Genomic DNA, 23,949 nt, shown 5'->3' on the forward strand with positions numbered 1-23,949 from the left:
TTCTGTCCTGGAGGGCAGAGAAGCGGAGCAGATGGGGAGGTCTTTGAGCGCCTGGGCCCCGCATTGGAGCCTTTAGAGAGAATTAATCTCTGATTAGTGTGTGATTCAGTTGTGCCTTGTATGCATATCCTGTCTTTGCTAAAAAAAAATCATCTCCCTCACAGAGGAAAACTATGCTTGCCTTTGGGTCTGATGAGGAATCTGTAAAAGATAGCTTTAAATGTAAAAGTCAATATTTTATGCGCAACATTCTAATTCCAAGGGGCATAGTGAGCCCAGCTCTGGCTTGGGCTCCTCCTCCACCAGGGAGTTGTTGATGGAGGGTGTGTCCGAGGGAAGCTGGAGGCCCCATCCACTGCTCCCCCAGGAGGCCCGGTCCAGCAGCTCGTTCTGCAGAGGGAGCTCTTCCCACCTCCCACCTGGGGGACCAGCTTTGGTTCCAGCCGTAGTAGCCAGGGCCTGTGGAAAGAGGGGCACCACTAGTGCTGGTCTTATTTCCATTAAGTATGAACTGATGGCTTCTAGCGGGCCAGGCACTGTGCTGGCTGCCGGGGATACAGGAATGAACACAGTGGGGGTGGCACCCCAAGAAACCAGGCATCCAGCACATACCTATTCACATCATCAGAATCGGCCAAGGTGGAAACAGAGCTCTGCTAGTTTTAATAATAACGGCCACAGTGGTAATAGGAAGGGCTGTCATTTACTGAGCCCCTCGTCACTGCCAGGCACTGAGCATTTTACGTATGTTAACTCATTTTAATTAACTCGGGCATGAAAGCCCAGAGCAGGAAATGCCTGGTGCAATCTTTAGACAAGGAAGGGCCATGGGCCTCTTGGCCAGAGAGAGAGCAAGGTGCCTGAATCTCTGTTCCCCAAATGTCAGCTACCGTACAAAAGGCATATGTGTCCACAGCACGTGCCCTCCACACTTACACACACGTACATTCATACACGGCCAGTGAGATCTTCCAAGCGTACGTGTGTTCACTGCCATGCCTGCCTCCTAACCATTTGCTTCCCAGAAACTTCCTGCCCTGATTAAAACCCAGAAAAGTCATTATGACTTTGGAATTCTTTTCTCCTTCAGTTCTGAAAGCACTACTTATTCCTGTGGGACCCCCCCCCCCATTTGATTATCCTGGACAGAGAGGTGATTGCTTGGGAATGGCTGGGAATACGATCTATCAAGGATTTTTCTGGGGGCCCCTGGGGCCTCTGTGACTGTTACTCTTCTGTAAGGTATCCCCCCTCAAGACAGTCGTCAGGTAGGAGGCCAGGGAAGGTACCAGCACAGAGGGAGACCAGGAACAGAGTGGAGATGCCCAGGAGAGTCCACTGGACACAGCAGCGCTGGAGCCCAGTCCTGTTACAGTGGGTGGCACCATGGCAGGTGCCTGACCCATCTCCGGGGCAGCACAGGCTCCTCAGACACAATCCTCCTGGCTGACAAAGGCCTCCAGGCCCTTGGATACCTCCTCCCCCCCTTAGGTCACCTGTGAGGAGCAGAAAAGTTGACTCAAGACTCAGGCCAAAGTGAGCCAGACAGCTGGGGAAGGCATTTTCTGGAAGCACGCTGGCATGAATTTGCTGTCTGGGAAGCTGAGTTCAGGGATCCCTATACATTAATCTGGGTGGGGGTGTAGAGGCAGCTATTTTAGACTAAAAGCTTCCCCTGGACCTGGAAGGAACATATGTGATGAAATTTGACTATGAGAAGGAGCCAGCCATGGGAGCAGAAGGGGACAAAGGTTCTAAGCAAGCACCAAAGTCCTGAGAGAGGAGTGAGGCTGGCATGTTGGAAGAGAGAAAGCCTGAACCACACCCCGGAAGAGGGGTGGGGCCCTGGCATACTGGACGCCTTCCAGTCAGGTCTGTCTACAGCCAGCCAGATGGTGCCCAGATGCCCTGACCGCAGGGCTGGGTCTCCAATCTCTTTCTCTTTCCTCTCTCAGGACCCGGGGCGGGGGGGCCCCCTGGAGGATCCACTGTTTGGATGTTGTGAAAACTGTCCCATGCAGAGCAGATCCAGATTTGTGTTTTGGCCTCGGAAGACCTCCTTTACTCTCTTGGCTTCTCCACCTCTGCCCTCCTCCCCCAACTGATCACGAAATATCTAGAGGAAGACAGCCCCACATCCAGAGCCTACTTGGGCCTGCCAGCTTTGCAGTCTCCATACAAAGAAGCATCTAGAAGCTTCCTTGCGGTACCCCATTAGAACAGGTGTCCCTGACTTCTCTTGGTAGCTGGCTTATCATGCACCCTGGCCCCCCAGTGGAGGGAAGAGTGACTGGTTTCTCCTTCAGCCTTTCTGTGCGTGAGCCCAAGCCTGAAGAAGCCACTACATGGGGCAAGCAGCAGAGATCCCCTTACAACCATCTGGGGCTTCCACACACCATGCCCCAGTCACATCAGACCACAGACACCACAAAGACACTCTCCCCAAAGACACCACACACTCCCATGCCTCCAGGCCTTGGCTCAGGCCATACCCTCTGCCTCCAATGCCCTTCTCCCCTTCTCTTCCTCCTGGGATTCCTCCTGTTGAGTGCAGCTTAACTCCCTTCTCTTCCATGAAGGTTTTCTCTTCTGTCCCCTTGACAGTGAAACTCAGCTCAAAGCTTTGTCTCCGTTGAGCGCTTACTCATGCACTGCTGTGAAGATTGGTTATGTTACTCTTCCCTTAGAGCAGTGACCCTTGTGCTCTAGGATGATCAAAACCCATTTGAGCAGCTAATGAAAGTAGTGAGCCTTCTCTCTAGAACAGTGCACACAGGCACACATCTGGGAAATTTTGATACAATTTCAGGGGGCTCTGGCACTTGTAAAGCCTGGAATAAGACTCCTTCATGATTTCAGGTCCTTCTGCACAAGGCCTATGTCATTCATCTCTTGGTCCCCTCCTTACCCAAACAACCTGCACAGGGCTTAGAATATAGTAGGCCTTCAAAAAAAATCCCTTGAGCGGAATGACATGTCTAACTTCCTTTGCTGTCCGAGAAAAAAGGAAAAGTACTATAATTCATCACTAAATGAGCAGATGTTGCTTGAGTACCTACTATGGGTAGACTTTATGCTAAGCCCTGTGTAAAGATCCAGAGGTATGGGACACAGAGCCTTTAAGGAGCTGATCTTGTTAATAACTATATGGGGGGGGGGGAGAGAGAGTGGGAAACGAACCATAAGGGACTCTTAAGGATAGAGAACAAACTGAGGGTTGATGGAGGGGAGGGAGGTGGGGGGTGGGCTAAATGGGTGACAGGCATTAAGGAGGGCACTCGTTGGGATGAGCACTGGGTGTCGTATGTAAGTGATAAATCACTGAATTTTACTCCTGAAACCAATATTACACTGTATGTTAACCAACTAGAATTTGGAAAAAAAGGAGTTGATTTCCTTGGGAAAACAGTGCTCATAAGCTGAATGTGCTCAGCCGTCACGGGCAGTCAGGGAGAGCCTCTTAGAGGAAGTGAGGCTGGCACTGACCTTGAAGCAGGGGTGTGGCTTGGCAGGGGCAGGTGTGGGTCAGGAAAAGGACTTGAAGGAGGAAGAACAGGAGTAAAGGCAGTGGGTTGGTAGCGACCAAAACAGATCTCACGGACAGAGTCCAGTGGCCGGAACAGAGGGTTAGGATACGGCAGGTGTGGGGAGTTAGAAGATGCAGTGAGGCCCAGATGGGGTGGGCCTTGGAAGGTGCACCAAGGAGGCTGGGTTTTATCCTGGTGGCAGCAGGCAGCCATTGTTAGATTTTTGAGCTGGGGATGGATGGAGTGAAAGTGAGTTTTTTAGGAGACTCTCGTGTAGCGGTGGGTGGGGAACTGTTCGGAGGAGGACTGCAGGTAGGGATGCAGGCAGGGGAGCTACAGTGAATGGCATGCATGCAGAGCGCGGTTCTCCACGGGGGTTGGAAAACAAGGGCCACAAAGGGATGTATGGTGATGAGAGGAAGATGAGGACCTGGGATTGGTGGGTTGCTGGGGCAGAAGGGCGAGGATCAGGAGACTGGCTGACTGAGAGCAAGTAAAACCTCGGGCAGGCAGCCAGCAAGCAGGAGGTGGGGCTGGACTGCGCCGAGTGTGCCGAACCTAGCGGGCTGCCGGGTGGGAGCGATCAGCAAACAGATGGATCAGAGAACCGAGGCTTTAGGAATTAGAGGTGATAATAATAGTGACTTCCAGTCTGTATGTTTCAGGGCCCGGTTTAAACAACTGGCATTAATTACTTAATCCTAACCACCACTTGTGTAGTGGGCGCTATGGTTATTCCTTACAGTAAGTGAAAAAAATGAGGCCGGGAGGCTCAGTGACTTGCCCAAGGTCGTGTAAATGTATACGTATGTGATCTAGATAGGACCCCTAACGGAGCTGTCATCCATGTGCTTTAGGTCCAGAGCAGAGTTTAAATAGGCACAGCACAATCAGGCACAACAGATCTTTAAAAGAATCTCATTTTCTATCCCAAGTCTCTAAAAATATGAAAAGGGACCCAAAGGACAACTCCCACTGCTTTTCTCATATATCTTTTTCCGTCGTCTTCCTCTTGTCTGCCCCACCCCTACTGTCTTGTGCTGCTGTCTCCCCCCAAATTCTGCACACACCCCCTCTCTACCTCCAGCCTGAAAGGCTTTCCCTCCCTTGGCCTCTTTCTCCTTCTCTCTCCCCCACCTTTTCTCTCCCTCCTTCTTCCTCTCCTCTCTGCCTGCAAGAGGTTCCCTCTCTTCCTCTCCTCTCTCCCTTTCCCCATCTGTTCCTCTCCCTCCATCTCTCCTCCCCCCACCTCCTTTCTCCCACCCTCTCCTCCTCCCTCCTTCTCTTCCTCTCTCCCCCTTCTTCCCTCTGCTCTCTCCCTCCTCGCGCTACCCCCCCTCCGGCTCATTATCATGTAAATTGTCTTAACCTTTGGAGCTGTGTCTCTCCCCCTCCCGCTTCCTCTGTTCTCTGCCCAGGGCCTGCATCTGCATCACAAAAGCAGAGAAACTTGTCTGGCAGGACTGGCCTGAACTCAGACACTAGAAGAAAGAAAGGCTGGGGGAAACTGGACAATTACAGGATTAGAAGGTTCAGTTAGACCAACAGGGGGATGGAGAAACAACCCCGTGTTAATAAATTTTATCACACACGTACGTATAAACACACATAACATTTATGTGCGTGTCTGTGTATACTTACGTACATAACATGCGTTGTAAACTAGCGGGGCAGTAGGAAGAAGAAATGCCTTGAACTTGTAGGAGGATTTATTCAGTTGAAAATACTCTCGTTTTCATTTGTTCATCTGTACAGGTGCTTATTTCTCTCATTAAATTATAAACTTTTCGAAGACAGAATATAGGTCTTCAGTCACAATGCCTGACATAAGAAGTATTGGATACCGTGTTCCTGTCCCAGCTGTACCACCGCTCTATGGCCCTGCGTACATTATTGAACCCCCTCAATGCTCAGTGTTTGTGACTTTAAAATGGGCATAATCCTAATACCTTCTTCATTCACCTGCTATAAGATTAAATGAGATAATGCATGTGAAGTGCTTAGGATAGTGCCTGACACATAGAAAGTTCTCAGCTCATTTTAACTCTTGTTCTTTTTGTTGTTTTTCTTTAAAATTATTGATAAGATCTTGATGGATTATCCTCACAGGGTCTTAGTGAGGAGTGGGTACAGTTTTATCTGCACTTTGCCTGTTAGGAACAGAGGCACAGGGTCACTGACCTAAACAGGACCGAAGATTGGTGCTGGTTGGCTTGGCTGCCTGGTGCTCCTCTGTCCCACCAAGGGGCTTCATTAGAACTGCCCGCGCCCCACCCACCCCCGGCCCCCCAGAGATAGTGGCACGTCCTTGGAGAGGCAGAATCACATTTCACACTTGGTTTCCAGAATGTCATTGGATCTCCTCTGGTAAAAGAAATCTTGACATTTAAGTTACACAGTGGAGCTCAGAACCCTATCTTTTTTTTTAATCAGGGAAATATTGTGGTATCATCTCCACAGCGCGTTCACCCTGTAGTTTGCATGAATTCTGAAACAAGGATGCTGTCTGGCCTGTGTCTGCCTGAGTCCCCTGGGGCCTGGAGGAACCTCGGTGGTGGCAGTCAGATAGGATGGGGGTGGGGGAGGCGATGGATGAAGGCCTCAGCGCACCTGTGCCCAAACCTGAGGCCAGGAAGAGGCTTCTGCCAGGCAGCAGCGTGGACGCCGGCCACGCACCACACACAAGAGCTCTCCAGCTACACCTGCCCAGGCCCGGTTCTGCTCTGACCCTCTGCCTGGCCAGATGGGTAGAGTTGAAAACTCCTCCATTCAAGACCATCTAATTCTACTGCTCCGTTTTGCAGATGGGGCGAAATAGGCTCCATCTGGCCCAGACAGGAAAGGGACTTACTCAAGGGATGATGTGGCAGCCCCAGGACTAGAACGTCAGGGTTCTGGAATCACGGTTCACTTATCTTTGCATCTGACCAGTCTGCCTCAAATCACCCAGCCAACGTGGGGCCTCATTTTCTTTCGTTCGGTTGGTCAGTTAGTCATTTCACAAATACTTACCGAGCACTCACTTCCTGGCAGACCACGCATAGGACAGCGGGGTTGGATACAAAGATGAAGAGGTAGGGTCTCCCAAGCTTGGGCAGAGATCGTGTTCCTAGGATTAGAAGGCAGACTTCGTGATTCCTAAGGTCTCAAGCGGCTCTGACATTCCAGCTCTGTAGGACTCGATGCGGCCAGGTCAGCCCCCTCCCTGTGGTCCAAAGCCAGATGAGGCCCCCGGTTCCAGCTCTGGGACTGGCGCCCATTATCTAAGCTCTGCCATAAGGAGCCCCAGATCCGGCCGCTGAAACCTGGGCCCAGGGTTGCGGCACCAGCCTCGTCCGCCTGCACGTTTCCCACATCACTGTGTTCAGTGCAGAGCGGGAGTCAGTGGGTGGATGAGTTCGTGAGTGACTCCGCTCATGCAACAGGTGTGTGCCCCCTCGGGCCGAGGACTGGGCTCGGTGCTAGGGGTCCTCCTATGAACAGGACAGACCCAGGGCTTGCCCTGAGCAGACACATCCATGGAGGAGGGACAGAAAGATACAGAACACACTTCTTTTCGTACCTTCTCGACCTGCTCAGTGCAGAGAGCAAAGGTGGCTGGAGCAGCCTCCTTTGTTCCCCGTGTATTCGTCCGTGCAGGTGTGTGTCCTTGCCCCCAAGGGCCACAGGCAAGGAGGGCAGACACTTCAGTGGATAGTGCTTTTTATTTTCGTGGAAGTGCAGCAATAGGAGCCCTGAGGCGGGTGATGATGACGGAAGTAGTAATAGTGTCCTACCTCAGTGGCCGTCTGAGTGACAGGAGTCAAGAAGCACGAGCTGCTAGAGCAGGGCCTGGCACACAGTAGGTGCGCAGGAGAGGTGAAATAGTATTCGGATCATGTGCCTGGAAGCAAAGTGGCAGCTACTCTAGTTTTAAAAGGTGGCTTAGGCACGGAAGATGAAGGTGAGGAGGGAGGCGGGCCTTCTGGGCGGAGGGTGATGGGAGCTGAGAACACATAGGGGAACACTGCTTTGGCTCAGGGTCTGTCCTGTTGTCGGCTGCCCAGCCTAGAGGAACGGTAGGGAAGCCAGAGCAGGCGTGAACACACCGCTTCGTGCATGATTGGCATTCGATGAAGAGATGCTACTGAGGGGAAGATGAGGGTTCTCAGCTGAGCGCTGGTTTGCTAAGGGCTTTGTCGAAAACCTTTTCCTGAATGTTGGTAAAATGCTAAGCCATCCCCTGCCTTAGTAAGTCTAGTGTTGAGAACACACCACAGGTCTGGCTTGTTGACAGAGGGTCACCCTGGGCCCTGGGATCCTCTCTGTGGACCTGGGGGGCTGTGGTCCAGGCCCAGAGATGAAGGACATTCTTCTAGGAGGCTGGGCTCAGGATGCTTTTCCAGGGCCTCCTGAAGAAATTGCTTTGGGGACAGAGTTTTTGGAAAACAGTTTACCTCGAAGAAAGCCCATATTCTTCCTGCCCTGAGGCCCTTGACCCAGAGACAGCAGGCCAAGTCTGAACACAATGCCTGAGCCTGTTCTTTGAGAAGCAGGGGGCAGCCTGCCATCACAGTTAGCGAGGCATCTGCCGTTCTGGATTTCAGGTAGTTGCGTTCTGAACTATGAAGGGTAAGTGCTCGAGCCAGTCACCCCACGTTTCACTATGTAAGTTAGCATGTTTTTGACTGCGAGGAAAACACACCCACCCACAGTGTCCTAAACCATAGGGACCGCCGTGGTCTCGTTGGACAGGGAGGCCTGAGCGTCGGCGCTCCCAGGGCTCAGCAGCAGGGCCCCGGTCGGCACTCGTGGGCTTTCTAGGTGCTCTTGGTTCCAAGATGGCAGGAAACACACCTGCGCACAAGGAGTCCAGAGGCAGGTGGACAAAGCAGAGCAGCCCAGCTTCTTACTCCGCATTGGCCTAACCATAAGGGAGCCGAAGAAAGCAGAACCGTGGCCTTTTTTGCCTTTCTAGTGGGGCACACAGGCAGAGAGCAGCTCGGGGATAGCATGGGGTACCGCCCGCCACCCTCCCCGCAGGCGGCTGTGCGAGGCAGGCAGGCCCGTGAAAGTGGCGTGCCGAGGTGATGGGAAGCCGTGTACAAAGCTGGGGGCTTACTTGTGTGAGGGCCCTCATCCCCTCCGTGGGGGCTCTGCTCTCTGCTCTCACCACCTCTCACAGACCCTCCTCCTAATATCATTACACTGGGAACTAGGTGTCAACACAGGAATTTGCAGGGTGGTAGGGACACAAACATCCATCTGCAGCACCCACAGAGGCTCAGAAAGTCGATGTTGTCCCCAGGGGCACCAGAAACGAGAAAGCCAGTGGCAGGTGAATCCTGGCAGCCTAAAGCTGGTGGCAGAAGTCCAGGGGAAGAATGTCCATCCAGAGGATCCGGGGCAGGGCTCCCTGGGCCCAGCACAGTAGTCAGGCACCCTTGGTCCCACCCTTCCCCAGCACCCCAACTTCCGTGGCTCATCAGGTGTCGCCAAGGCCACAGCCAGCCCCGGCCCCCATCTGGCCCCGTGTCCCTTCCATGGCATGTCAAGTAGAGGGGTGTTAAGGCCGGGCCACTGTGTTCTTTGTACGTTCACATGTTCATTGCCTATAGAAAGGGGCATGGGATTTTTAAAAGAAAGAAAATGACAAGGAAGCGTAAATGGGAGCGCCCACAGGAACAAAACCCAGTGGCAGTCAGTGAACACCAGACAATGATGCCTTGCCCTCTGTCTCTCTCCGTGTCTCTCTCACCCTGGCTTACTCCCCCGTCCCGGCAAGCCCCTAATTACTCTGCTCTGACAGTGGGAGAATGTTACAACTATGCAAATAAAGATTCCGGAGCGTCAGGATTGACGTGGGTCCCCACTAACGGCCCTTCCGTGGGTGTCCAGGAGGCCCCTACGTTACAGCCCTTCCCGTGTCTGCCTGGCCGCTCCCGCCTTTGCAGAGCCATCCTTGTGGGTACATCCTTCGGGCTCAGCGTAGTTGTTTTAAGGGGGAAAGCGAGCTACCAAGGAGACCTCCCAGCCGTAGAAGATGGCAGAGAACACATAAGAGAGGCCTGCCTGGCCAATACCATTTTTGTGGGGTTCCTGGCATATTGAAAATAAAGAATTCCCAAGTCACGGTCACAGAAGTGTGGTATAGTTTAAACGTCTATGCTTACCAGTTAACACTTGGATCCGCTTGCAAACTCAATGCGGTACAGCCACGCTACCTAAAATCAGCTACGGGACTTCTATATGAATTCCCAGGGCAGTGCCGGCCGCGTGGCCCTCTGGTGGATCCGACGGAAAGCTCTGTGGTGAGCATTGTCACCTTTTACTACAGAGGTCTCCCCTCGCTATGTCTGTTACCTCACTTTGAGCCCTTTGTGAATGTGCAGTCCCTTCCTCATGACCCAATACACCGCACAGGAGCCTGTTTGCTAAAATCCGGCTCATTGGTGGGTGTCAGGGACTGAGAAGGAGGTTAGGTTTGTTGAGGCAGCAGCACCGTGTGGCAGAGACTATGATCGTAGGCCAGGTGGGGATGGCCAAGGTGATATCTGGGTCTCTGCCCAGCTCACAGGCCCCACTCGTTTGGAGGCATGGAGGTGGGGGGCAGGAGGTGCGAACGTAGTACCACTCATGTGGGGGTGGCTTCCCTGCAAAAACCGGAACCCGTCTGCGCCTTGAACAGCCACGTACACATTCACACTGTGCTTGACTCAGTTTCCTCCTCCTTTGTATTACTTGCAAGGCAACCTGCAGTGGTCTGGTGTCACTACCAAAGACCCTTCTCCAGACGAGTTAGGACTCTTTTGGTCATGAGTATGGAAGGCACCATCAAACTAGCTTATGAAAAAAAAGTCGCCTGGCCCCAGGATTAAGAAGTCTAGAGGTACAGCTGCAGGTGAGGCTTGATTCAGCAGCTCCCATGACATCCCTGGCTTCCCCTCAGTGTTCCGCTCTGTCCCACTGTGTAGCCTTGGGCTCCACAAAATCGCTCGCACGTTGCCTCTCACTGGCTACAGCAGTTAAGTACCTCTTCATACCACACTGACCTGTAAGCGTGCATCCTGGGACATACGGAGACGGGGTGCACCTTGCCAGCTCTTCCCTGAACAGCTCCCCGAGTCCTGGGGGTCCCTCTCTCTCCGTGGCCCTGGTTGGATCCCATGCCCATCCCCTCACCGCTCACTGTGACCAGCGTTCACCAGGGGCTAGAGCCGGGCTTTGGAGTCAGAGAGGCATGACCTTGAACCCTGGCCCTGCCTTTCACTGCATGGGACTTCAGGCTGGTCACCCGCTCAGGGCGCCTTAGATTCCTCATCTGAAAAGTGAGGGTAATAGCACTACCTGCTTACAAGGTCGCTCTGGTTAAAAGAGTAATGCAGATTAGGAGCTAAGCAATGTGCCTGGTAAGCGCTCAGTAGACCACTATTGTTTTCATCTTGCTCTTACCCCACTTCACCGCCTGTCTGATGAAGAGCCAGGACCAGAAGCCTGGACATGGCAGGTGTTTCAACACTGGGGTGAAGAGTTAGTGCCAGGTCAAAGAGGTGGCCTCACCGTACCCGCCCGGCTGGAAGAGCAGCCCCGCAGCTCCTGCCCTCTTGCTGGCTTTGCAGGAGTGGAGCTGACGAGCACAGTTCCTGAACCAGAGCCCGGCAAGGCCTGAGAGAAGCCAAAAGAGGGAGAGACAAGGAGAGAAGATGCAGGGCCACAGAGAGGGAGGAGAGGCAGGTGGTTCTAGGTGGCATTTGCCTAGAAAGCACATGAGGTAGTTCTTCATGAGTAGAAGGTTACCCATTGAGTGCCCTGAGTCTGGGGGTTTCTAGCACCATGCCTGGCAGCTGCTTATACATTTGTGTTAGGGCGGTCCATGGCCCTATGAGCGCCATTCCCACAGGCCCTGCAGGTGTAGATGTCTGCTCCCTCTCGGACGTGCCCACGTCTGTCTCTCATTCACTCGTCCATTCATTTGAGAAACGTGTGTTCCAGCCATGTCTGCGCTGGCAATGTGCCGAGCCCTGGGTGAGCAGAAACAGGCAGGGGTGCTGCTGTCTGGGAAAAGATGGACACCCCTTAGAAACTCTAGAGAGCTGAGAGCATCCTGGCTGCAGGTCCGGCCTGGCCTGTGCTAGAGGATGAGGTGTCTGACAAAGAGGAGCAGGGACTGGCACGAGTGAGGCAAACAAGAGCGGGAGAGAAGAGGCAGGACATTGCAGCCAGGTGGAGCAGCATGTGCAAAGGCCCTGAGGGGAGGAGTCCTGGCCAAGTCTTGAAGAAGGCCAGTGTGGCTGGTGCCCAAAGGTTTTGGGGGCAGAGGGGTAAGAGATGAGGCTGAAGAAGGAGCCAGGGGGCCAGCCAGACGAGAGGAGCTTCTCAGCCATGGGAGGACTTCAGCTTTGTTCGTAGCTCAGAAGGAAGCCACTGAAGGTTTTTCCCTGTGGCTGCTGGATGGAGAATGGCCAAGTAGCAGCAAGAATGGCAACAGGGAGAGGAGCAGAGAGGCTCCTGTGGGCATCCAGGGGGAGAGGGACATAGTGTGTCCCAAGAAGGGACTGGGCCTCACTCTGGGTCTGCCCACCATCCACCTGACTTGAGACCCTGTGCCATATTACCACACTGGACCACGGACTGCTCCAGGCACACCTCCTCGGAGCCTGCCAGAGCCTACAGGTGTCTATTGGGTGAGTGGATGGAGTTCCCCTCCATCCCTGCAGCAGATGGCACCCTGGGCCCCGAGCACAATGACAGCCCTGGCCTTCTTGCTGTGAGATCCAGGAACCTGCTCCAGGCTCTGTGCATCTGGAGAGCTGCGGCCTCCCCACCCCAGCCCCTGACTTCAGTCCCTTCTGGATGTTCTGGCCTCAACTCCCTCAAACCCCTAGCCTTGGCCTCAGTTTCCTCATCAGTAAGCTAGCGATAATTCCATAATTATGATAACAAATAACCATGGACAGGGAGTTCTTGCACTGAAATGGACTCCTGCAAACCCAGCGTGAGCATGTAACTTCCACTGACGCCCACAGGCCCTTCTGGCTCAGACAGTGTGCTCACGTCACCCAGCACAGTGCTGGCAGGCCGCATTCCCTCCTTCCTCTCTCCCGAGGCAGCCCAGGAGCGGCTGACGGCTTCTTGAGCTCGGACAGAGAGCATTCGCACACCCAGACTGCCCTCCCCCGGTATCTCTGGTCCAAGGTCCCCAGGGCGCAGTCCTGAAATAGCTCACTGCCAAATTAGGTCCAGCGTTTCCAGCTCTGTGGGCGCCTCCCCTCCTTTCCCAGCCCTCTATCTTCCTTCCTTTCTCCTTCCTGCCACACTTCCCTGCATGGTGCCCAGACCAGCTGGTTCCCACATGACAATCGGCCAAAGAAAGGAAGGAGCGCTCTGGGCCTGGGGGGTCCTGCTGGGGGCTCCACCACCGTTTGTAGGCTCTGCACCTGGGGGCCCGAGTGGCGGAATACTTTGACTCCCGGATCTTGCCCTCCCCAGGACCGGGCCTGGGGTTCCACCCTGCAGCAAGAAGCCTAAGTGGGAGTCCCTGACTCTTCTGTCCTCCCGTGGAGAATGACCTGCGCCTCCTGGACGTGAAGCTCTGGGTGTGCAGGCAAAGAACACAGGCTTCGGAGTCAGACAGGGACAGGGTCAAAACTGGACCGTCCTTCTTCAGCTCCGTGGCGTCAGGCAGGTTCCTCGTGTACCCTAAACCTCAGCTTTCTCATCTGTAGAAAGGAAATGATACCAGTGTCTTTCAGGGGTGCCTGAGTGGCTGAGGTGGTGGAGCGTGTGACTCTTGATCTGGGGGTTGTGAGTTTGAGCCCCTGCTTGGGTGTAGAGATTACTTAAAAATAAAATCTTAAAAAAAAAAAACCAAACAAACAAAAACACAGCGTATTTCAGTCAGGACATAGGCTTACCTGCTCTAACCAAGACCCCAAAATAACAGTGACATCGGTAAGAGAAAGGCATTTCTCTCTTGCCTCAGCTGCCCAGATGTGACCCGGGATCAGGCCCTTCTGCCCACAACTGAGAGGCTCTGTCACCTTCAAGGTCACTGCTTCCATTTCAGGTCGGAGAGGCTGCTCCAGCTACCCCTTCTAGCCAGCAGCAGGGGGAGGAAAGGAGAGGGGTTGGATTGTTGAAGGCCTTGAGTGTCGGGCCAAGGCGGAGAGCTTCTCCATGGCGTGGGCCCAGAGGTTCGAGCTGAGGAAGAGCCGAGGTGCATCCCACCAGCACCGCATGGAGAGCAGGACGGTGCACGTCCTCAGATCCACTTTTATCCACAGCCCAGCGGTTCTCCCCTGGCCCTGGGCGTCAGGGTCTCAGAGCCCCATCTGCCAGCCGCCCTGGGGCCAGCCTCCCTCCACAGCACCTGTCTCTGCCTGGCCCCGCGCCTCCGCCCCTCCTCGGGGAAGCATCTCGGACCGTGTGGCTCTTCCTGCCGCTTCCCTTCCCTGGGCCCCCGCGTCCCTTGTGGATTGTAATCACAGCTTTCCTAGTGAGCACTTGCCGTGAACGTACGATTTTGTGCTGGAAGCCTTGTTGACAGTCTGCTAGCCTAGGACTCCTCAGGCATCAGTCCCGTGATGCGATCACGCAAAACACGCTTGTCTTGTCGAGTAAGTTCGGGAACCCGGACTGCATCTCCTCTCAGGGAAGCACAGTGCGCGTCACAGTGTCAGAGACAAGCCGAGCCCTCCAGAAAGGAAGCTTGTTGCTGAGTGTCTCATCCCAAATTTCCCACTGCTTTTTTTTCTTTTTTTGAGTCATCCGATGAAGTTATGTAAGCTTTCCCTGCGACCTGCGTTCTCACTGAAGTCCTTCCTTTTACAGAAGGGGAGACGGAGGCACGGTGGGAGGAGAGGCACGAGGTCACATCACAGGTCACAGCAGCACTGTTTTCCAGACCGAGGGTTTTCTTTTGCACGCCTCTCACCTGTCCCCACAGGAAGCAAGAGCCACACTCCCACTTTCCAGTAACTGTTCCAGATCTTCCTTCCCGGCTCCAGAGTCCCCGTCCCACGCCCCCCTTCAGATCTGGTCTCCCCCAACACTAGGAGGGCAGGGCCACTGCCCTCTGCTGCTGTTGCTTCTGTGGGTGAGACACTGACCCCTGTGGCTAAGAGTAAAGCAGTGAACACTGGACCGGGGGTCTTGTTCTTTCATCCCTGAATTAGAGTGGGTCCAAGGTTATCCCTCTAAGCCTTCCTCCCTCACCTGCACTCTGCTTGGGCCCAGAAGCGCAGAGAAGGGCAGCCCCAGACACCTCTGTAACCTGGTAACACTCCCCTGTGCCCACACCGTTCTAGGCACCGACTCCATGTGAACGCATTTGGTCCTCAGCTTGTCGCTTTGAGGGCGTCCTGTTTCTTGGTGGGACCCTGACTGATGCATAGATTCCATTACTGTCTTCATTCTGTGGATGGGAAAACTGAAGTTCAGAGTGAGGAAGTAACCGTGAAGCCCGGGATCGCGCTGCTGTGGAGCAGGTGCAAGCTCGGGCAGTCTGGACCGAAGCGTGTGCCTTTAACTAGTCTCATGGGGATGTAGGCTCACCTTCTCCATCTGGGCTTCCCCACCAGGAAGATCACTGGGAGCCATGGTCTGGGACCAGGCACTGAGCTGTGTACACAGAGATAACCAGTGAATCCTGGAAAATCGGGAAGGGCCAGCCTCAGCTAGCCATCGACTCTGACGCCATGCCATGGTCACCTAGCCTGCTGGCGGATGAGGCCTACGTGCTGACCAGGCAACTCTTCTGCCCCCTTCACGGGTTCCTGGGCCTTGCCAGCCACAGGGGTGAGTAGGTGGAAAGACTGCTCCAGAGTCACCATCCAAAGCATGCCAGGAAGCAAGCCCAGAACACATCCTTGGGATCCAAGTCCTAGAAGTTTTCAAGCTGGGCAGGGAGAGGAGAATCAGGCCTTGCCTCTGCAAGGAAAAGTGGGGGAGGTGGGAAAATGCAGCCCAGTCCTAATCCCACCAGCCACCTAGCTCCATAGGAAGAACAGCTGCTGTGGGGCTAGTCTTCCTCACCGGGACCCTGACGTCCGAAGGGGCGGGAGTCCAGTCTGCCTGGGATCCCCAGGAGCTCAGCAGGGAGGGCCTGGTGTCTTAATCACCTGAGGGCCCATCTCAAGCCAGAGGCATACCAGGCCTCAGCTCATGGCAGAAAAGCCCAGTTCCTGGCCCAGCCCCGCTCCCAGCTGGCTGTGTGACCTCAGGCAGGCCCCTTATCCTACAGGGCCCTACAGAAGAACCAGATGGCCTCTAAGATCTCCCTTCCACCTCCTCCCCCATGTGAGTTCTATAAATTCTAAACAGTTCTATAAATTCTCCTGGCAGAGCTTAATTGCTAAGGTTAGGTGATTGCCAGCACAAGCCTCTTCCCTTGTATCCCAAAGAGAAGGAACCGCAGAGTTTCAAAAGCAGGACATGTGTGAAAGTTGAAGACTGACTTCTCTCCAGGTGGGAGTTGCAGTTAGCGACAGGCAGAGGCAGTCCCGCCAGGGCGGGGCTGTAAGGATGGGCAAAGTCCCAGCCTCATGGGAGCGCCAGTGTGGACTGGTGCGTGTAAGGCACCGAGCCATGGGGATGAAGCCGCTAAGCCAGGCAGAAAAACAGTGTCAAGTGTTACCACTGCTGCGTCTGTGTCAAGGGCAGCCGTGTTGCGTGGTGGCAGGGGCCGATGAATGGCCGGGTGAAGCTGTCAGTTTCAGTCTGGTCAATCTGGAAGGCTCTCTGGGTGGTGGGGAGAGGGAAGGTGGATTTCAGGAGTGACTGGGTTGATGAGAAGGAGGTGGCAGAGCATACGACGCAGACTCAGGGTGGGGTGTGAGGTCAGGGACGCCTCTGGGCGTTGTCACAAATGGTTTGCACACATGTCATTGACGGACCCACACCCCCAACCCAGAGCACATGGGCAGATGTCCCATGGTGCCGTCGGGACACATGGAGCTCAGGCAGCGCTCCTGCTCACACCCCTCAAGCCCCCGAGAGTCTCCTCGCCAGCAGTCAGCCTCTCCTGCCCCCCAGAGTCACAGGTAGGGGGAGCTTTTACAAATGCATGGCCAGTCCTCTGCTTGACAGCCTTCCATGGCCCTCAAAATAGAGCCCTGCCGGGCTCGGGGCTGTGCTCCTGCCACAGGGCCTGCTTCTCATGCCTTAAATGCTGCAACTTTGTTGGCCCCAGAACCTCTGCAGATGTTCTCCCCCACACCTGTTCCCCCCCACCCATCCCGCCACCACCCTCTAGACTTGGGCTCTACTGTCACCTCTGGGAAACCTTGCCTGGACCCCCCCAGCCCAAGATAGGCCTTTTGTCCTGATGCTCTCAGAGCTCACTTCATGGCCTTGTCACATTTGTAACTGTATGTGTGTAGAATATTTGATCCCCTGCTAGACCCATATATATCCACTCTACAAACTCTTATTAAGAGGACTTAGCCTCTCTGATCACTACCCTGATTTGGCTCCTGGTGATAAACCTACCTGGCATATATGTAGCCTTTACCAATTACACAGCTCCATGGTGAGCCCCCTCTAAGGGCGGGAACCCTGTGTTTCCCAGCTCCAAGCTCCGGGCTTGGCACAAAAGTAAATCCCTGCCAGTTCTGACATCTTTTCCCTAATGACTAAGGATGTTGAGTATCTGTCATATCTTTTTGGCCATTTGTATATGTTCTTTGGAGAAATTGTCTCTTAAAACCTTGGCCCATTTTTCAGTTAGATTATCTTATTGTTGAGTTGTAAGAGTTCTTTATGTATTCTCGATACTAGTCCCTTTTCAGATAATATGATTTGCCCATATTTTCTTCCATTCCATGGCTTGTCTTTCCTCTTCCTTGATGGTGTCCTTTAGATGTCCCACCCACTTCTGCCCCTGCCCTCTCACTTGGGCCTCCCTCTCCTTTCTGGGCCTGTTCCTCTTTCTTGCCTCTTCTCCTCTGGGGACTTGCACTTTTCTGGGGTTAGAGGAACTGGTCTTTCCTGCTTTGAGGACATTCTCTCCCAGTGTTGCCAACAGGTTCTCACCCAGTCTCCAGCCTGACCTGCACCCAGACTGCAGTTGTCCCTGGGTTTGGGGGTTTCTGAGGCTGTGTGCAGAGCTGTGCCCACAGCCCCATGGCATGAGCGTGGGCAACGGGATGGGAGACCACCATACACTGGGCGCCCACTGCGTCCTCAGTGCTTTGCATCCACCATCCCATCACATCCCCGGAACCACGTCAAAAGACACTGGTATTTTCTCTACGCTGTGCATAAAATGGAGCCAGGATTTGCCTGTGCCTGGCTCAGGGGCAACAAGTCTGCTCTGCGGTGGGGGGCCCAGGGTTATTCAGAAATACTAGAGAAAGAGTTGGTACCTCCCCAGGACTAAGTCCCAATACAGTAGCTACAGAAGTTCCTCGACACTTCAAAAAATGCCCGACTTCACCTGCTGGAACAAACCAGTCCACAATATCAATAGCTAAACACAGCAAAGGGCTGGTTCTCATTCACATCACGGTCTGATGTCGAAGCTGGTGGGGGATGCTGGTCCACGCCGTCAAGAGCCAGCTCCTTCTCTCTGATCTGTGGCTTTGCCAGGCCCTCAGGGTCTTCTGCTGGACACGTTGAAAGTTACAAGGGAAGGTTTTGGGGGCCAGGCCACTCTTCATTGGCCAGAACTTGGTCACTGGGTCACATCTAACTGCCAGGAGGTCTGGGAAATGTCTGGCTATGACCTCAGGAAGAAGAGTCAAAATGCTCTTGACCATAGGGGGCCAGTGTCTGGCCCAGGGCTCAGATGTGAATTTTAGCCGAATGGCTTCCAGCTCCTCAAAGCACCGCCTCCAGTGTGGGGAGAGGTCCATTTCTCTGGCTCCTTTGGCCCTGTTTCCTGCCCCACACTGGGATCCAGCTGAGAAGTTAGAGAGCACTGATTGTCTGGGACATGGTGGAGCAAAGCTTCAAGCTCACTTGGTGGCAGGTGAGATGGAGCGTCCCTTTCTCGCCCTGGCTCCTTTATCCCAGCTCTGTAAACATGGGCTGGCCTGGCACTGGCGTGCATGACAGCCCTGGGGCCTGGGCCCCATATGCTGTGAGCCAGTGTTCCAGGGACTTCTCCTTTTATATCACTGCTTCTCTGGCATGACGCACATACTTTGGTGGCTATGAGATTAAGTGATACATACAAACCTTTTATTTTTACTTTTGAGGTTATATATTTATGATAATGTGTATTAGAAAAAAATCACTAACACATAAAACCCATAATTTTGCATAAATTATCACTCAAGATGAAGCTAATTTGGGGGCTGTACTGATATGGGGATAAAAGTGGCACATGAGTGATTGAGTTTGGGAACATTACATGGGATGGAAAGGCTCGGCTGCCAGTCTGCCTTGATGCACTGTGGTTCCAGTGCTCCCCAGCTGTATGACCCGTCTGTACCAGTTCCCTCCTCTGTAACATGTCCCCATAATATATACAGGGGAGAGGGCGATTAGGGTGTCGAATGATACATATTATCTGCTCACTAGGTACTAGTTACTAGTGTTGTTAGTTACTAGGAAAAACTGCATCATATCATTTAACTGTGCCAGTAGCCCTGGGATAGATGTTACTAACGCCAGTTTATAGATGAGCAAAGAAAGGCTAAGTCACGTGTCCAGCTAGCAGCAGAGCCAGGCTCTGAGCCTGATGTGCCTGACTCTGAAGCCGGGCTCTCCAAGGGGAGTCCAGTTACAGTCCTGAATCTGGGGCTAACTTAGGAGGCCACCTGAAGCAGGCCACATCCCTGCCCCGGGCTTCCCGTGTGCCTGGGGCAGGCGGCCAGCTTAGTGCTTTGTGCGGGACCCTGCCTACAGACCTTAAGGGCAACTGTCTCAACCACTGCAGAAGCCTTTGCTTAAAACACACACACACAGACACACACAGACACAGACACACACACACGCACACACACACAAACTCGACAGAATATGATCTAGATGCCTGCAAGCTTCGGCCCTCCCAGATCCTCTGCCTGGCTCAGGACTCGCACTGCTGTCTTTCTCCTTAACACCTGGGTACTTCGTTGTGACCAGGCTTCAGACCCCCCCAGAACAGACCATCATTTGTTTATCCATTCATCTGTTGCTGGACATCTAATTATTTCCTTCCTGGGGCTAATAGGAATAACGCTGCCAAAATATTGATGTACAGGTTTTGTGTACACGTGTTTTTACTTCTCTTGGTAAATATCTAGGAGTGGAATTGCTAGGTCATGTGGCAGGGGTATGCGAACCGTGTATGAAGCTTCCGAGCTGCGGTCCAAGGCGCTTGTACTATCTCAAACCCCATGAGCAATGTGGGAGAGTCCTGCTTGTGCCACCTGTCATTGACACTTGGAATTGTCAGCCCTTTTCATTTTAGCTCTTCCAGTTTGTACGGAGCGGTAGTTCACTGTGATTTTCGTTTACATTTCCTGATGACTAATGATATTTAGCACCTCTTAATGTGCTTTTTGGCCATTCATATATCCTCTTTTGTAAAGGATCCGTTCACATCTTTTATTCTTTCCTTTTAATGGCCTCTTTGTCTTCTTATTATTGATTTGTAAGAGTTTTTTAAAAATATATCCTGGATCCAGGTTCTTTGTCAAATATATGTATTGTGAATATTTTCTCCAGACTGTGGCTTGCCTTTGCAATGAATGTTTTCAAATGGAAGAGTGAATGTCGATTTGCAGACTCAAGCTTCCCGTCCTAGCCTTTACGTCCCTTTTGAGTGCTGGGAACCCCTTTACCAATTACTTCTGTCCGGCTGTAGAATACTGTGGAATAGTAAAGAGGTGGAATGGCTTTAGGGCTTGCGTTTGTGACTCTGGGATCAGACAGTGTCGGGTCCTAGTCTCAGCCCCGCAGATCCTTCACCTCTGCTCTCTGAGCCTTGCTTTTGTGGCTTGGCAAATGGCTGGTGTGAAGATGAAAAGACACGATGATTGCAAAGCACCTAGCGAGAGCACACAAAAGCTCCGTCGTGCCTGTTAGCCCCCTGTCGCTAAGACCTCTCGACAACAGACCCCAGGCACTGCAGCCCGTGCAAAACTGGCCACACAGAGCAGCCTTCTTCTACCTTCTTTTGTTCTTTGACATAAAACATGATGTTGGTTTCAGGTGTACAACATAATGATTCCATATATATGTGTATTGTTACTCTCCTTTGTACTGAAAACACCACCTCCCTCCCAGTTTCTCAGGCCAAAAAAACCTCGGACTCCCCCTTCCCCTCACTTCCTGTTCCAGAATGGCCTCTGAATCATCTTCTTTGTCTCTCCGTGCAGACCCCTGCCCCAGTTAGGCCTCCTCCTGCTCTCCAGAGCTCTTGCAATAACTCCTTACCAGGATGGTCCCCCTGCCTTCTGCCGACCCCATCTTGCGCTCCACGCACCACAGCCGTCATTGCCAAAGACTTCCTTTCTAAGCTAGAAACCCAGGGCTCCTGGGGTGGCTGTTTGGGGGAGACCACTTTGTAAGGGCAAGACTCAGCTGTCACTAGCTTCTTCTCTGGTTATAAATAACAGGCTCTATTCTTAGCCCACCAGCCGTTAGCTCTCCTCCTCTACCTTCCAGAGCCTCCGTCAGGGACCTTGGCTGTCCTTCTTGGAGACGGGCCATTCCTTGGCCTTTGGCAGGACCCATGCCTTTAATACGTGATCAGAAAATTCAATTATAAAACCAATTACTGATTTCCTGAGCTTTACAAGGGAGACATGAAAGTTTGATTAAGTTTGAATTCCTGTTTGACCGATCGCCAGCCAAGGCCAAATGGGCTTGTGGGAGATTTTTGTTGTTGTTGATCCTGTTTTGTTTTGCGGGCGCACTCTTGGGGTGGGAGGAAGGTGCAGGGGTTTTGTGTTGTGGGTTCCCCCCACCACTTGCTGAGTGGCTGTTCCCTGTTGTGATGCAGGAGATGTAAATCCCCCAAAGACCCGTTGCCAGGGCGACAGGCTCCTGGGAAGAGCTCAGCTAAACAAAGCCCTTCAGCTTTGAAGGGAGCAGCATTTGTTTCCCTTGTGGAGTCCAGTTAGAGTGGCCTCAACAAAGCTGTGCTCAGGGCGCCTGCCCGAACAGGGATCCAGAAATGGCTCACTGGTCACTCTAGAGTAGCTTCGGCAGTGTGGTTGGGCTCTGCCTGTTTCCAGCGCCTCCCCGGGGGACACACAGATGCTGAGGCCTAGGATCCAAAGGTCAAAAGACTGTGCCTGTGCCCAGGTGGTCACCTGTCCCCAGAACCTGCCAGCTGTCTGGCAACCACAGCCTGCCGGCCCAGGTGGCAAGGACCTGGGGCAGGTAGGGACTGGAAAGCAAACCTTTGTCTCTAGGCAAAGTGCCTTGGTTTTTCAGGGACTCCTGGAAAACCACACAGAGCCTGTGGTGGGAGCTGGCCGAGGCTCCAGGTCAGAGTTTGAGTTGGTTCTGGGACCCAAATTCCTTTGCTAGGAATAAAACGAGAGGCTCTCAGTTCTCTGGAAGCTGTAATCATCCCAGACCTCTTCCTGCAAGAGGCATATTATCCAAAAAGTGGTGATGGAGCCCCACTCAACAGTGTCTCCCCCACGCCTAAAACGCCCAGTTAGAGATGGAGCCCTTTGGGTTTTAAAGGCTTTTAGGTCTCTAGGAATCCTGGTTAAAGTACTAAAACCCCTGGATGGAGAATCATCTTCCAGTGATGATTAGACATCGGCCAACTGAGAAAACAGCCCTTTGGGAGTAGGGTATGGGATTCCTTGTGCCCGGCGGGGGGGGGGGGGGGGTGTCAGATAAATTTTCCCTGCCTCCCAGTTCGATCAAGGCCAGGCCCAAAAGTCATCCCTTACACCAGAAAACAGCCACACCTCTGCTGTCTCTGTGGTGCCCCACACCTCACAAGGCACCCACACCCTGCCCCACGTCCATACCTCAGCCTCACCAGCCAGCCCACCTTGACCCGCATTTCAGACGAGGCAGCGAGGCTCAGAGAGGTTAAGGGCCTTGCCCAGCATCACACCGATGGTGAGTCCAGATCCTGAACTTGGACCTGGGACTTCTGAGTCCGACCCAACTCTGTTTCTCTGCACAGACTCCAGCTGCACTGAGGCCATGGGCACAGGGCACCCACTGTGTTTGATTGGCTTGTTTGTTTGTTTTCACAAGGTGAGAATTTTTGCTAAGGTTTGAATTTGAGGGTGTTTTTTTTTCTTCTCTTTTTTTTAATGAAACTGTTACAGCTTCCTGGTGGAGTTGTAATTAGGAAATTCTGGGTTAGTCAGCTAGGCAGAATTGACAAATAACCAGGCAGTGCTGGATGGAGTACTTTTTCCCTCCTTAGAATTCCAGGTTTTACCAAATTGGGGGAAGGAGTTGTGAAGACGACAATGTGTGCAGCTGTGCTGGGCCAGGGAGGGCACATTCCCTCCTTATGTACAACTAGACAATAAAATGTAGTTGTTTTTGTGTAGGGCACTTTTCCGTATGTGTAGACATGAGGTAGGATGGGTGAGGTGGGGAGAAACAGGTGAAGGAGGAACCCAGGTTGGGGTCCAGGCTTTGGCAGGAAGGGTGTTAGTAGCCCAGATGGAGGGAAGAGTTCTTGCAGCATGTGCCTGGACAGGCCCCACTGTCACCTCCCTGTCAGCCTTCACTTCCGAGTGACAGTGATGATGGCAGGGAAGTGACCACCTACCCCATAAATGAAGCTTTGTGCCAGGACCTGTTGTTTCTGGTGTTACTGTAACTGACATGCTACATTTTAATAGTGACGTATCTGTTTTAATATGACTCCAAAAAATATGTAGCCCAGTCAGCTCATGATCGCCAAGATATTAGAAGGCCAAAGTCAGGACTTCACTTTTTTCAGAAGTGAGTCAAGTAAAACAAAACAAAACACCGTGCACTGAAGGGCAGGGTTAGTGCATGGATCAGGCAGGACCTCTGAAAGCAGGACAGAGAGGACGGAAGTCTGAGAACGCTCACCCGCCCAGAGGAGCACGCTGAGTCTGTGATGTGCTCATTTTATAGATAAGGGGACTAACGCTCAGAAAGGGTGAGTGACTTGCCTGTGGCCACACAGCTGATAGATGACAGAGACCAGGACCAAGGCCCAGGCCTGGCTGACTGCAAAGGCAGGTCAGTGGCCCCAGGGTGGCTCAGCGCACACAGCCCAGGTGAACATTCTCGTCTTCACTCCCAAGGTGAAGCCCCTTTCTGGGCTGTCTGCTGGAGAAAGAAGGCTTTTCTGGCTCTTTACTGAAAGGTTAATGGAGGTGAATCCCACTCTGGGGAAGCGGGGCCCTGGGCCTTCTTTCTCCAGTCGGCATCTAATTCTCTCAAATAAAAGCCTTTTCAGAAAGGGCCTGGCATGGCGCTGCATGTGACTGGCAGTCACCCTGCGGACTGTCTCGCCCCCCCACTCCCGGCCCCGCCCCCACCAGGGCCCCCC

General features: G+C 53.1%; 1 protein-coding gene across 2 annotated transcripts in view; it reads left to right on the forward strand.

The window, feature by feature from the left end:
* The window catches only part of GNAO1 (G protein subunit alpha o1), a 165,375-nt gene that overhangs the window by 85,895 nt on the left and 55,531 nt on the right, over window positions 1-23,949 (forward strand). The window lies entirely within an intron of this gene.

Source organism: Ursus maritimus, unplaced genomic scaffold (genome assembly GCF_017311325.1).
Source record: "Ursus maritimus isolate PB19 unplaced genomic scaffold, ASM1731132v1 scaffold_19, whole genome shotgun sequence".
Classification (NCBI taxonomy): domain Eukaryota; kingdom Metazoa; phylum Chordata; class Mammalia; order Carnivora; family Ursidae; genus Ursus; species Ursus maritimus.